We start from the raw sequence: 12731 nt of genomic DNA, 5'->3' as shown, positions 1-12731 counted from the left end.
GAGACAGACGACAATGTCGTTTCAGAGTAATTCATTCTGTAAAGTGTTACTTGATAATACAAGTCGTACATTCAGAACTAATTTGATAAAGAGAGACGAATATTGTTGATCTGAAATAATTAGTTTAGAACCTGATATTGCTCTACATCGTATATCGTACAAGAAAGCGAGATTGGATGGCCATGGTGTTCTGAAAGGATGGCGGATCGGCTGCGTAGCAGCGAAATTTTACAGTGGCTGCACGGCTCTGTTACCAGTTGGACTTTGGATCTGATTCTCGCTCAGCGAGTTTCACTGGTTCAAATCCCGGTATGAGCCCCCTTGCGTCCCCATTTTTCGTCAAAAACCACCAATTGGCTTCTCACATCTTTCAAGCAAGTGCAGAAGGCAGATTTGACTTATCTCCAGCCGAGCATGTTTGAACACCAGAGGAGAGAATGCAGAGGGTATGTCCACGAAAGACACGTAGACGAAATGAAGATAATCTTTCAAGAAGTTGTACAGATTGAAGCCGGCACATGAATTTATCCCAATTCAGGCGATTTCATGGGTACAGATACAAAAGGTAAAGGAAGCTGCATTGGCCTGGAACCAAACCCCTGGTTTCCCGTCGGCAGGCGAGAGTTCTACACTCAACCATCAATCCACACACGGCTGCAGGCTGCACGTGTGGCGTTGGATACAAGTCTGGAACATGCAGTCTGGCAGAGTTCCTGTGATTATCCTGCGCAGTCTCCAACCGCGTGCTACCTGTGGGTGACCAAACGAGTGGGTCAAGCATGGTCTTGAAATTCACTGAGATTCGAAATCACTTCACACCGCCACTGTAAAATGGTCAAATAAATAAGAGCTGTCGTTAGCAGGCAGTGTTTCCTTTTTTCAGAAATAATGTAAGAATCCAGCCCTATGTACAACTCTAAGATTTCACGATATGCGACGAATTTCCTTTAAGCTGCCACCTAAATTCTGCTCAACCACAGAATTGGAGATTTATACTATTTTTCTTTGCATCTATCTATCTATCTATCTCTGTCTGCGTTTCTTCACTTTCGCTGTTGATCCCTAATGGACTTATCAGACTACCTTCAACAGCCAGGTCTGCAAACCCGGGATGGGAAAAGGCTGTCGGTTCTTCGTCCAATTGTTGGATTTCGACGGATTGAGTTTTGCTATTTTCCGTCTCCGTTTTCGGAAAATATAAACCGAGATGGGATTTCCCCTGCTCGGGTCCCGTCACCTGCGGATAATGGGAATGAACCCGATCTATCATCCGGTCCTAATATCTGTATTCTCATTGTTTAACAATAAAATTACGGGGTTACAGTTATTTTCAGGACACATTTTAGAAATTCAGACTTATTCGAAAACTAGAAGCACGTGGGATTAAAGGGCCGGTGGTAACGTGGGCAAGTAATAGGCTGGGGGATAGGTGGCAGAGAGTAGTGGTGAACGGATGTTTTTCTGACTGGGGAAAAATATGCAGTGGAATCCCCCAGGGGTCGGTATTAGGACTATTGCTTTTCTTGTTATATATAAATGTCTTGGATGTGGGAATAGGGAATACAATTTCGAAGTTTGCGGATGATACAGAACTTGGCAACGTAGTAAATAGTGAGCATGATAATAGCAGACTTCAGGAGGACATGGACAGACTGGTGAAATGGGCGGTCACGTGACAGATTTAACGCCGATCAGTGTGAAGTGATGCACTTTCAGAAGAAGAACATGGAGAGGCAGTATAATCTAAATGGAACAATTTATGGGGGGTTCCAAGAGCAGAGGAACCTGGGGGTTCATATTCAGAAAACAGGGCAAGTTGATAAGGCGGTTAAGAAAGCATATGGGATACTTCGCTTTGTAAATAGGGGCATTGAATACAAAAAATGGAAATCATACTAATCCTTACAAATCAGTGTTTAGGTCTCATCTGGAGTATATTGTACAGATCTGGGCACCACACTTTAGGATGAAAAGGGATTGAAGAGGATTCAGAGCAGGTTGACCTGGATGATACCAGGGATGAGGGACTTCAGTTATTTGGAGAGATTGGAGAAGCTGGGATTGTTCTCCTTACAGCAGAGATGGTTAACGGGAGACCTAATAGAGGTATTCAAAATAATGAGGGGTTTTGAAAGAGCAAGTAGGGAGAAACTGTTTCCTCTGGCATGTGGGTTGGTAACCAGAGATCATAGATTTAAAATAATTGGGAAAAGAACTAGAGGGGAATTGAGGAGAATTTTTTTCACACAGAGGGTTGTTAAGATCAGGAACGCACTTCCTGAAAGGGTGGTGGAAGCCGATTCCATGGGATCATTCAAAAGGCAATTGGACATAATTGAAGAGGACTAATTTGCAGTGTTATGGGGAAAAATCTGGGGTGTGGGTCTAATTTGGACAGGTCTTCGAAGAAGCCGGCACTGGCACGACGGCCGAATGGCCTCCTTCTTTGATGTAAGATTCTATGATTCTATGATTACCTTCTGAATCATTGCAATTGAAGCTATTCAGTGTTGAGCAACGAAGAAAATTATAACCGTGATATTCTGCTTCTCCATTCCCTTATGAATATCGCAGATTATAATGTCCAGGCGGGGGTGGGTCTGAATGGGGGATAGAGTGCGGAGCTTGGAATGGAAGCCCAGCAGCATGAACTTGGTCTCATCAGTTTTTGTTATTTTTCCGACCAGTTGCCCGAAGCAGGCGGTGAACCTTTTTCTCGAGAGAGGATCGTCATTTCAGTTCAGAAGGAAAAAGGTATCAAGAAAATCGCGTAAAACGCACACAGAATGATCCGGGACTGACAGCACATCCCTTTTAAACAGACACAGACACGAAATGATCCGGACATAAATCATAATTATGGGACGTAAGTTTCTCTTACGTTGACCATAAGATTTACTCATTTTACAATGACACCAATGTACACTCTGATATTTCGCGATCTCACAATCTCACAATCTCAACACCTTCCTGGAAGGAACTGTTGCTGATTTCAGCAAACAATGCAAAACCCTCCGTCTGCCGTTTCGAGAAGGATGGGACTTTCACCAGACTTTCTGGGTGGACTGAATGGGAGAAACAAAACTTAAACGCAATAACGACGAGGATGGGATTCGAACCCACGCGTGCAGAGCACAATGGATTAGCAGTCCGTCGCCTTAACCTCTCGGCCACCTCGTCGCATGCAGAAACGTGCGAAACCCCCTTTATTCAAAATTAAAATTCTGGCTATGTTGCCAATCTGAAATAAAAACTGTCAATGTGTATATCCTCAGCAGGTCAGGCAGAATCTTTCGACATAGAAACAGAGTTAACGTTTCAGGTCGATGACCATCACATGATTATTCCAACTCACTCAACTTGCGCCTTGGAAATGGTTGAACGGCTTTAGGGAGTTAGAAGGTGAGTCACTTGGCGCAGAATATCCAGCCTCTGGCCTGCTCTTGTCGCCGCAATATTTATGTAGCTGGTCCAGTTAAATTTCTGGTTAATGATGACCACTAGTATGTTGATGGTGGTGGATTCGGCGATGTTACTAACGAATCCCCACAGAAGAGATTTACTATAATGATTCCAGGGATGAGGGGTATACGTTTCATGAATAGATTGGAGAAGCTGGGGTTGTTCTGCTTGGAACAGAGACAGTTACGAGGAGATTTGATAGAGGTATTCAAAATCATGAAGAATCTAGACAGAGGAGATAGAGAGAAACTGTTCCAATTGGCGGAAGGTTCAAGGACCAGAGAACATAGATTTAAGGTGTTTGGCAAAAGAACCAAAGGTGACATGAGGAAAAACTTTTCGACACAGCGAGTGTTTAGGATCTGGAATACACCGCCCGAGGGGGTGGTGGAGGCAGATTCAATCGTGGTGTTCAATAAAGAACTGGATAAGTATTTGAAACGAAAGAGAATACAGGTCTACAGGGATAGGGTGGGGGAGTGGGTCTGTCTGGATTGCACGTGCAGAGAGCCGGCACGGACTCGATGCGCCGAATGGCCTCTTTTCGTGCTGTGACCTTTCTCTGATTCTATTCTATTTGTGGGAGGCGATGCGAAGCGACCGGAGCGTGACGTAAATCGACCTGCTCATGTACATTCCCTGATAATAAATCCTTGTGTGATGCAAAGAAGAAATTCATAATTATGGTACATATCTTTTATATTATACTGACTATAAGAGGTACTCGGTTCACCAGGGCGCCATTGTGCACATTGGTTGATACTTCACCGAGATCATATCTTCCAGTCCCAAGACCTCCGTCCAAGAAACAGTTGAGTGGCAATCCAGACTTAGCTGAATTGTGCAAACAGGTGTAAATCAGCAATGCGGAAAAGCACTTCCGATCAAAGAAGGGTTTTTGGTGAGGCGGCGAAAATGGAAGGGTGCACAAATTCTGGCAGCAGTGAGATTCGAACCCTCATAATTCAGAGATGGAAACCAGCATCTGAGACAGCGCAGTTATTCACGCACATGGTTAGCCATTGAGATCGGATGCCAAAGCTCATACAGCTGAAACGATTCCTCTGGTTCTTTCTCCACAGGCGCTGCCTGACCTGCTCAGCGTTTTCAGCATTTTCTGTTTTCATTTTTGTGATTTCACAATGGCTGTTTTCCTGAAAACACCCAATTTGACCCAAGGACGCAGCTCGCACTTCACTTTCCTCACGCGCTTAAAGTCTGCCGTTTCCGAACAAAATCCCCTCCGCGCCGAACTTTCAAAGGACCTTTCGCTCACGGCCAACCTCCTGTAATCGACACCTTTTCACCATTGCCGCTCTTTTCATTTCTCCTCATTCCTTTTCAATCGGACATTTCCACAGACCTATTAAGATCAAGCGGAACATTTCCGACTTTCCTGCACCGCCCAGATTGCCAAAAATGCACATTTCAGCCGTCTTTCGCAGCTCTGTTGCGCCGCCCGTCTCTCCCGCACATCAACTGATCGGTTAAAAGCGCCAACGACCATGAAAACAAAACCGAGTTCTTCAGTTAACATCCCTCGTGTCACAAGATACCCCATGGAAATTTCACGGAAAAGTATGCGCTGTCCTACCGAATGCCAGCCCTGCTTTCTTAGAGCTTGTCTCTGGAGCAGATCGAAATGTATCGACTGGTTTCAAGGCACAAATGAACATTGATGCGAACGGGACATGTGCCCCCGAGAAACAGCGGTCGATGGAGAGCAAACTTAAAGCCGGAAGAATGTGAAAGTGAATGTTAGATTCGGCAAGGCCGCAGGAAAGTCTCAATGAAATAGACCATGATCGTAGAAGGAAGGAAAAGCTGGAAGAAGCGGCAGGTCTGAATTGTGGATCATCCAGCAGAGACACATGAGAGAACAAAAACAGGATAAAGACAAAGGTGCTGGGGCAGAAAGAAAAAGCACGAAATAAGAGGAATGAAAAGAGAGTGAAAGAAAGAATGGGAGAGAGGGAGGTGAAAGAAAGAAAGAGAGAAAGAAAGATAGAAGGGAGAGAGAAAATCAAGCGTTCAATACTCACCCCGCAAACGGGCGCTGCTCCCAATCGGCTACACTTCGCCCCACAGACCCTCATCCCATTCACACCATCCGACAATACACTGTCAATGCTGTGCAGTGAAACAGAGAGTTTAAAGGCATAAAGACACACACGTCATCCTACAATACACTGTCAATGCTGTGCAGAGAGACAGAGAGTATCAAGGCATAAAGACATACACACCATCCTACAATACACTTTCAATACCTGTGCAGAGAGACAGAGAGTTTAAAGATACAGAGATACTTACACACTATCCTACAGTACACATTAAACATCCGTGCAGTGAGTCAGAGAGTTTACAGGTACAGAGACACTCACAGCGTCCCACAATACACTTTAAATCATGTGCAGTGAGACAGAGCGTTTAAAGATATAGAGAAATTCACCTTTTTTTTCTAAAGTGGCACATCCCAGAAGCAAGAGAGAGCGTGGGTCAGTGTCCCTCTCCTGATGGAGCTGAGGCTTGTCAGTCAAGAGTCCCCTCCTCCCTGTATTGGCCGTGGAGGAAGTGCAGAGTAGATTTAATAGAATACCTTCAGCCTGACCGAGGTTAGGCTGACTGGCCTATAATTACTTTATCTATCCTTTTCTCCCTTTTTATACAACAGTCCAACTTTAGCAGCCCTCCAATCCTTCGGCATATCACCTGTAACCAGGGAGGATTGGAAAATGATGGTCAGAGCCTCCGTTATTTCCTTCCTTGCTTCTGTTAACAGCCTGGGATATATTTCATCGGTGTCTGGAGATTCAGGTGGAGTGATCTGGTGACTTCATTTTCCTCTTTGCAAAGATTTTCACCGCAGGTCAAGATCACAAGTCAAGGTCCAAATTAGGACTGCTTCCGGGTTTGAACCTCAAATCGTGAATGACACCCTGACCCCAACGAGCCCAGAAACAAGAACGTGTCTTTAAGTTAACCCGTTGCAGAAACATTCTATGAGAGGTCTGACTGTACAATGAAAGGACGTTTTAGAAGAGTCAATCTGATGTCAGTTTCCTCCTCAAACCTGAACAAATGCCAATTCCAAAGTGCCATTTTGTCGCTTAATTCCACAAATTAGGTAAAAATAATTAGTTACACAAGGCACTGCTGGGAGTTGAATCCAGGCTCTTTTGTTTACAAGACAGATGCTTTAACCAACTAAGCCACGGCGCCCATTCATGATAGCTCAGCCCCAGCTCCTCTCATTAATATCTATCAGCGATACGTCACTGTTTGGGGTTCAGACCGTTTCATCTTTGTCTGTTCAGCTTGTTCGTTCACCTGTTCATCCCGATGCTGCCTGCATATCTCGTTGTGTCTATCTTTGTGTGTCCATCAATGCGTTGATATACGGATGATTATGTGTACTTATGTTTGTTACATTAAGTAAATTACCGGTTTGGACAATTCTTTCTCTGAAAGTGAAGAAATATTGAGAGGAACTTTACAGCAAAGTATTGTTTATTTTGGTGCTGAAAATTAAAAACCGGAAGAGGCCCAAACAGGGAAAAGGAGAAAAAACTGTTAGGGAAAATGAGGACAACAGTCAAGATTTTTACCAGTATATTAAGTGAAAGAATGGAGGCTTAGAGTAATGTGGGCCGCTTAAAGACGGATGGAGGTGATATTGTAATTGAAAATCATGAAATGTAGAGTTGCTAAATATTTACTTTGTTTCGTTCTTCACAGAAAATGAGGCTGACATATCAGAGATATGTGGAAAACTGTAAATAAATCAAGGGGATTCAGTATAAGTAAAATAATGGCAATGGAGAAAATAATTAGATGAAAGATAGACAAATCTCCAGGACCTGATGGTGACCATCCCAGGGGACTGAGAGGACTAGGTGAGGAAATTGTACATGCTTTAGTCATGATCGTTCAAACTCTCTTGGTTCAGGAATTGTTCCTTTGATGGAAACAATTTCAATGTCACTCCATTATTTGGGATGGGTAGCAGAGATGATGTTGGAAATTATAGACCCATTAGTCTGACATCCGTTGTGGGGAAGTTGCCAGTATCCGTTATTAGGGAAAGAAAGATTGAGCACTTGGATAAACATGAATTGATCAGAGAGAGCCAGCATGGATATTTTGTAAGTCAAGTCTAACAAAACTAGTTGAACTTTATGAAGATATAACTAACGTGGTAGATAATGGAGTGTCCATGGTTGTTATATGATATTGACTTCCAGAGGTATTCGATAAGGTACCATATAAGAGACTGTTAACGACAATGACAGTGCGTAGAATTTAAGGCAACCTAATGAAATGGGTAGGGAGTTGGTTAGAAGGTGGGAGACAGAGACCCGGCATATAAATGACGTAGACCAAGGAATAGAGAGCCGTATATCCACGTGTGTCGCTGACACCAAGATAGGTGTCACAGTGAGTCATGTAGATGGAAGCATAAAGTTGCCAAGGGAAATTGATAAATTAAGTGAGTTGGCAAAACTGTGGCAGATGGAGCAACATAGAATTACATCGAATGTACATCACGGAAACAGGCAATTCGGCCCAGCTAGAAAATGCCGGTGTTTATGCTGCAAACAAGCCTCCGCCATCCCCATTTAATCTAGCCCGATGAGCAAACCATTATATTCCTTTCTCCTCCATTTCTTTTTCTAGCTTCGCTGTAAACGAATCCATGCTATTCGCCTAAACTACTCCTTGTGGGAGCGAATTGCACATTCTAACTTCTCTCTGGGTAAATGTGTTCCTCTTGAATGCAATGTTGAATTAAATAGTGACTACCTTATATTCATTGCCTCAATGATTTGGAGTTCCCACCTCCACAAATGCAAACACCTTATCTACGTCTAACCTATCAAACCATTGGATAATCTTAAAGTCCTATATCAGGTCGCCTTCTCTTTTCTATGCAGAAGAGCCCCATTCTGTTCAAACTTTCAATATGGAGAAGTGTGAGTTCATCTACTTTGGACTGAAGCAAGATAGATCAGAGTATTTTCTAAATGGTGAGAAGCTAGGAACTGTGGAGGAGCAGAGAGATTTAGGGGTCCAAGTACAGAAATCGCTAAATCCAGTGGAATGGTAGAAAAATTGATTTAAATGTCTCATGGGATGTTGGCCTTTATCTCAAGGAAGCTGGTATTCAAAGGGGGAAAGTATGTTACAGATAGAAATCCCTGCTGAGACCCCATTTAAAGTACTGCATTCAGCTCTGGGCACCACACATCAGGAAGGAAATATTGGCCTTGGAGTGGTGCAGCGCCGAATGACCAGAATGATACCGGGGCTAAAATGGTTAAATTATGAAGACAGGTTATGCGGACGTCGGTCCTCATTTTTCTCTTAAGGATCCGGCCCCATCCGTTTACTGTTGACGGGAGCGCGTCTGATACTAAGTCAGTCAGAATCGGATGCAAATCACATCACGGGCACAGCGGGTCTGGGACTGGCGACTGGTTTTACATTGAGGCTTTTTTATGGGATAGGCTGTACATTGTTTGTATAATAATAATACGTTTGATACAATGAAGGTTTTTTCAGTTATTTCCCATTTCCACTCTCACCAGTTTTATACAGTAACAGGTAACAATGTTTAAGGGATGTGATGTACAGTGTTGGTGGAATCAATGTAATTTAACTTGATATATTGTAGAATCTCTTGTCTATCCCAGGCTCTTACCTCAGGCTTAGATCCTCACCTAGTTTAAAACCAGTCACTCACTGATATAAATAAACCAGTAACAACCCCGAAACCTCAGCGGGTATATTTGTTCCGATACTAAGTGACGGTCCCAATTTCCACTGAAATTCACGATCAGCAAATCCCAGAGGCTGTTTTGGGTTTGACAAACTGTGAAACAGATTGTTTTAAAAGCCGGAAAGAGGGAAAAACTGGTGGTTGATATTAAGTGTTATACATTAACTCTTTCTGTTTCCGATTTACAATTTATCTTTGTGTGTGACTGACAGGAGCGGCTATAACGGAGCCCATTGACTGGGTAACGAGCTGCACTGAATCATTGTCCTGTGTGACAGACCGGCTCGTTAGACCTGTTCATTTCGTCTCATCTCATTGTCAGCAAACAGGAAATTACTGAAGTTAAGGCTGGTGAATAACAGCTCGAAATATCAATCCTCTCCACCATTGGGGACAGAGTCTTCCGAAAAACAGGGATTTTCACTCGTGCAAATTTCATCCACATTTTCTGCTCTTCATTTCTCTGATCTGTTTGATGCGGCTTTGCCTACAATTCACGACTTACATGAAAACCTCAATTTCACAGTCGATTTTCGGGTCAAGAGGCATGGTGAGATTTCAAATAATTGAAATCGACCCTTATTAACGCCAATATCGTCACCTGCACGTTTGACAAATGCAAAGCGGCTTCACTCACGGTTTTGTGCACAACTCATTCAAAGATACTTTCGGTAATTGGAGGGTCTTTGAAGTGATGACACGAACATAACAGTTCGCGCTGCCGTTTTCCGCAAGACACTTCAGATTCATGTGGAATGATTTCGGTCTGGCGGTTAAATCCGTTCCCTCTTCACAAATCCCCCTTTGAACCTGTATCCTTTAGTATTTTTGAGAACCGATACCAAATCGGTTTTCCCTGTACTGTACATTACTTTTTAAAAATATTACAGATAAGCAGAGCACTTGAGCTGTCACAGCTGTGACTTTGACTTTTCTCCCTCTGCTCTTGATCTCCCCGGTAACTGCCACTAACCACAATCTTCTGTCACACTTCTCCATCAGAAAGTTCCGAGCCTCGGTTTTCAACTGAAATAACGCCCATCTCTTCAATCAACGACAGCTCAGAGAGAGTTTCTCAGTTTCATTTCACACTTTATCCAAATCCTCTTTAAAGCACCATCAAAAGTTGTCCTTTAGTTAATAATAAGATCAATAAAAGTTCTTATCTTCTGGGGTTTTGTTTCAGATTCCAGGGCTTTTAAAGTTCACTGCGGATATTTATCGAAGCGCATCTTGATTGGAGGCTTCTTGGAGAAATCGGAAAAAGATCACAAAGCGATAATTCAGAGACGGAAAATGAAGCTGTTTGACGGGAGCACTGATAGGACCGATTGCGCGCTGCTCTTGTGGCGCAAGCGCTCAGCGTGCGGTACTTTTATGAACTCCAGAAATGCCCAGGTTGTGATTTTGAACCTCATCTGGAACAATCGAACATTTTGAGTTCAAGGTGCAACTGGTAAGTTCCATAACGCATCTACTTCTTAGTTTTCCCATGTGAGCTCTTGGGTTCCTCTGGCCTACCGTCTTGCAATAGTAGGTGTGAATTTATTTGTTTATAGGGGGAGAGGGAGAGATTAGCGACAGCTGATATGGCAAAGGGGCCGGTACGAGATCTTTAAATCTAAAGAACTAAACATACAATTCTTCTTTTCGTTTAGCGGATATTCATCAGTTGGAAGTTTCGTGTGGGGAAAATCTGGATGGGAAATATTCTCCCTGGTGTCACTGTGTAACGGGTGAAATTATTCAGCTTACAGATGTTAATACGCTGAAAGGTCGAGAGGCCTTTTCCAGCTCTCGTGTGGGGCAAGTTTAGCTTTTGAGCCGCTATAGAAAGTGTTATTTTAATTGCTGCTAACGAATGACAAGACATTGTTAAATAATAGCTGCATCATTAAATACATTTAAAACAGAAATAGACAGTTTCCTAGAAGTAAAGGGAATTCGGGGTTACGGGGAGCGGGCAGGAAATTGGACATAAATTTAGATTTGAGGTTAGGATCAGATCAGCCATGATCTTATTGAATGGCGGAGCAGGCTCGAGGGACCGATTGGCCTACTCCTGCTCCTATTTCTTATGTTCTTATGTTCTTATTTGGCACAAACAATAAAAATTGTAAACTCACGAGTTCACTGTCCATGTTTCTTACATCATGTTCAACAGAAACAAGGATTCTCCTCAACACGCTGCTGACAATTTTATAACAGGACCCTCACCCAATTTCGACGTCTACGATGGATAATTCAGAGTCCTACAATGAATATGTACGATAGGAACTTAACAAATTGCGAGCCTGCGTAGCTCAGTAGATAGAGCAACAGACTTTTTAAACGGGTAGTGATCTGAGGATCCAGTGTTCTGGTTGTAAATTTTGAAACAGCTGGCAAGTTCTGTCTTCGCAGCGGAGCAACAACTACGGGACAGACGATGCCTGCGATGTGTTGTCAAAGCTTCGGTGTTATCTTGTTTCCCAGGGATGGGCAGTAATGCGTTGTCTGAAGCGGCAATGGCAGCTTCCTGCCAGCAACGTGTGATCGGACAGGCGGCCTGAATGCTGTTGCTCTCGTGGCCTCACTCAATGCGGGAGCTGGGGAACATCGAACATCGAAAAACTGATTTGTTTGTTGCCGCGGCTGCAATGCAGTTTATAACTGTATTTATAAACCGAGGCAGCGCTGCAGGATCCTTTAATGACCTCTCATAAATCAACTGAAAACAATCGCAATGTGCAGCTTTGAGAGGGGCTTCCTGCACAGTCGGGGCATGAAACGTGAATGAGGGCGAGACACTGTCTGTATATGTATAGTATTTGAATGTGTATTGAACTATACAGAGAATGGAAAATACATCGGTTCTGTGAGGTGTGGTATTTTATTGATATTTTATTGTGGCATTTTGTGGTATTTTATTGTGGCATTTTCACATCGTTCACCTGACGAAGGAGGAAGCCTCCGAAAGCTTGTGAATTTAAAATAAAATTGCTGGACTATAACTTGGTGTTGTAAAATTGTTTACAATGGTATTTTATTCATATTTAACCACAGACTGAATTCTTGCTTTTTTTCATCCTTCTTGATTTTTAGTGGGGAACTTTTTCAAAATGTTTCTGCCCGGTTTCGAACCGGTGACCTTTCGCGTTTGAGGCGAACGTGATAACCACTACACTACAGAAACTCTGCTACACATTTCGCTATAGGAAACCCTCAGAAGATAGCTGCCGACTGCAAATGCTCTCAGTGTGGCAGACGGGTCCCTGTCCCGTTCAGGGAATTAAATTCTATAAAATAGTTTACTGTATTAATTTCGAACCGGGGACTTTTCACGTTTATAAGCGAACATGATAACCAGTGCACTACAGTAACTCTGCTGCGCCCGTTGTTTTAGGAAACCCTCAGAAGATCGCTGCAGTCTGCAAAAGCTCTCAATGTGGGAGACGGGTCCCATTCTCGTTTCGGGAATTAACTTCGACAAAATAGTTCACTGTTTTAATTT

At 43.2% G+C, this 12731-nt stretch overlaps 2 non-coding genes across 2 annotated transcripts; both read right to left on the bottom strand.

The window, feature by feature from the left end:
- Positions 1 to 3098: 3098 nt before the first annotated feature.
- On the bottom strand, positions 3099 to 3180 carry trnas-gcu (transfer RNA serine (anticodon GCU)). Its single transcript has one exon. It is a non-coding gene; the product is annotated as a tRNA-Ser (tRNA).
- Positions 3181 to 12340: 9160 nt separating this feature from the next.
- Positions 12341 to 12413, bottom strand: trnal-caa (transfer RNA leucine (anticodon CAA)). Its single transcript has one exon. It is a non-coding gene; the product is annotated as a tRNA-Leu (tRNA).
- Between the last annotated feature and the right edge of the window lie 318 nt (positions 12414 to 12731).

This window comes from Heptranchias perlo, chromosome 20 (assembly GCF_035084215.1).
Source record: "Heptranchias perlo isolate sHepPer1 chromosome 20, sHepPer1.hap1, whole genome shotgun sequence".
Taxonomy (NCBI): domain Eukaryota; kingdom Metazoa; phylum Chordata; class Chondrichthyes; order Hexanchiformes; family Hexanchidae; genus Heptranchias; species Heptranchias perlo.
This window is presented reverse-complemented; position numbering and strand designations above follow the sequence as displayed.